The sequence below is a fragment of the Orbicella faveolata genome, unplaced genomic scaffold, assembly GCF_042242905.1.
Source record: "Orbicella faveolata isolate gen_17 unplaced genomic scaffold, um_ofav_v1 contig_34, whole genome shotgun sequence".
Classification (NCBI taxonomy): Eukaryota; Metazoa; Cnidaria; class Anthozoa; order Scleractinia; family Merulinidae; genus Orbicella; species Orbicella faveolata.
Genome location: NW_028301563.1, coordinates 25,549,743 through 25,552,498, shown reverse-complemented (window position 1 = coordinate 25,552,498; position 2,756 = coordinate 25,549,743). Strand labels below are relative to the sequence as shown.

At 38.0% G+C, this 2,756-nt stretch overlaps 1 long non-coding RNA gene across 1 annotated transcript; it reads right to left on the bottom strand.

Moving 5' to 3' along the window:
* Nucleotides 1–508: 508 nt before the first annotated feature.
* Nucleotides 509–1,755, bottom strand: LOC149105448 (uncharacterized). The gene is made up of 2 exons (XR_016201469.1): nt 1,587–1,755; nt 509–713 (listed from the first exon to the last, which is right to left on the bottom strand). It is a non-coding gene; the product is annotated as an uncharacterized LOC149105448 (long non-coding RNA).
* Between the last annotated feature and the right edge of the window lie 1,001 nt (nt 1,756–2,756).

Sequence of the window (2,756 nt, the reverse complement as noted above, 5' to 3'; positions counted from 1 at the left end):
CAATTGAGATCTCAAACCACATAAACCACAGAACAAGGATGTATTGCATAGGTCATGGAACTATAAATTCATGTATAGTTTTAGTTTTCGCTTTGTCCCAGGATAAACACTCTGTCTACATATTACTGAAAGTCCAAATAATTGCTATCCTTTTGTATCAAGAACCACATCCAGTATTTTAATAGTTTGTGGGATTTTGAGAAACAAGAATCCCCCGAGGCTTACAGTTACTCAAGAGAAGCGATGGTTAATTTGACACTGCTATAAAAAGGGATGAATAGAAATTTAAAATTTTGGTGGTTTCGCTAACCTTGGTATCATCTTTGGTTAAACTAGCAACTCAGTTTGCTCTCCAATAACTGCAAAGGTACCATGCACTTCAATTGTACAATTTTATAACAGTGGTTGGCCTTTTTAGGGACAACACATTATAGTACATTGGCCAAAATACAAATAGTCCAAAAACGAAGAACAGTCTGGAAAGTAAATTTAACAAAGCCTGCAATGATTACAGAATGATTAAGCCTTATTATTGTTTTAGTCAAGCAACACATACTTAGTATAAGCTTTTGCTGACAAGGATAGTACAAATCTGGAATGATATTCCCACAACTCTGGTTACCGTTGTACTATCTAGTGAAACCACAACCTGCATGCCTCTTGTACGATTTGTTTGTCAAATAGAACCAATAAATTGTATCCATTTTAGCATTCTGCAAACAGAATATAAATGGACATAAATAAATAAACAAATTAATTATTCAAAATTATTCCATTAAATTACTGTAACTAACATAATAGCCACCTAATTTGTTATAAACTACAACTAGATTCTAACCTGGGACCTACAGAAATTTGATTACCTATGATATTTTGAACTTAAACACCCAACATTTAAGTACATTGTATATGGGAGTAGACTCTTTTTCCTTTATGTTCTAAAGATACTAATTTATGCGCTGCATCATTTACTCTGTACTGATGATACTGCTTACAAAATTCCAACAGTTTAGCTGTTCTATACATTTAAATGATTTTGTGGTTATTTTATGAAAGGGCCTGTACGGTCGAATATTCCCTGATGGCCTATGTAATTTAGCAATGTACAAAGATGTTCCGATTTCACTTCCACTTTGCTGGCAATCAAATTGAAAATCGTCAGTGTAAAACGCAGACTGTGGACTGCAAACCGGGGTAAAATGCAGGCTGAGAGTAAAATGCAGACTGCAGACTACAGACTTCATAAGTACATATCGTTTTACAATAAAAGTATCAGGCGCTGGTCTTAAACATGATTATTCAGGATAATTGCAGTTAAAGACTGTACTCCGGTCAGCTGAGTCGCGCTCCGGTTAGACTGAATATCACTCCAGTTGGCCTGGATATCACTTAGATTAGCCTCCAGTTAGCCTGTTTTCGCTTAGGACTCAATGGTCACATTTTAGTCTGTAGTTTGCAGTCCTCAGTCTGCGTTTTACACTGACCGAATCAAAAATCTAGTGTAAAATAAGCTTACTTAGACTGTAACATTGTAATCAACCCTAAAGCCTACCACTATCAACAATGAAAAATATCAGATGACTTACCTCTTAATCTTTTCAAGAAAGTACCTATTCTTGTGTCAACATTTCATGGCGTTCAACTTCGAATTTTTCTGTTGCGGATCTTGTTAGACCTTTCGTGAACACGTTGCTTATGATCTGACATGTTTATAACTGAGCGTTAATTTTTCCGATACCTAATAAAGAGGAAAAATCACTTCGAACCTAAAAACTCTGATCAAAATCCGACGTGTTTTGCAGGGTTATATACTTGCCACGAGCGGCGAATTTATGTCTTGTTCCCAGTGTTCCTCGGCCCCTCTCGAAAGGGGAAAATCCGCTGAGTGCAGGCGCAGGGCTACGTGAAGGGCGACCAACACAGCGGTCAAACGTCTGCGCATGTGCGAGCTATGGGGCAACTAAAGGCGGCCAAAATATTTTCATAACCCTGTTCTTTTCGTGGGTCATCGGCATCCTATAAATGACATTGTCCTCGTTATTTATGTATTTGTTTGTGTTTTAGCTTGTACAACGAGAGCTAAGAGAAATAAGAGTTAAAACTTGTTCTACCTTCTGCTTGTTGCAGGTCTTTCCTTTCCGCGGTTTGTATTTTCCGTGCTTCTTGAATTTTTTGTCCGCCTCGACTTTGCATTTAGTACACCAGTTTGTCCAAGGTTTGTAGTTTAGAAAAGATTTTCCCACCTGGTCAAAGACCTGGTACAGGCGGTTTGGGATCGGTATTTTGGCCAGCTATGCCCCCATGACGATAGACATGAACATCGTTTGTAGTTGGATTCATCTCGTTCCTGTGCTCCCGACAAATCCAGGATGCGGACGGAATCCTCCCAGTCCTTGCCAAGATTTTTCCAGCTCGTCTGAGCGAAGCCGAATCAGTGCAATTGTTTTTTTCTTCTCCAGTTTTTTCTCTTTTTACACACCGCTTGTCGTCCGTTTCCGGCGTCACTCATCGTGTGATTAATAAAAACAAACAAATGTATACTACGCCGTCGGCTCGTAGCATGACACTGGTTTTCAAGACTTATAAATTTTTTTGGTAAAGCTTAAAACAAAATGGTAAATCAACAGAATACCGGTAACTTAATTAACTTTGTGCCTGAAAAGTCTTAAGTTTTCCTTTTACCTACTTTCTTTTCCTTTTACAGATTTCTATGAACTTTTCATTTTTTTTTTTTCGTAAATTTTGCGTGACACCGG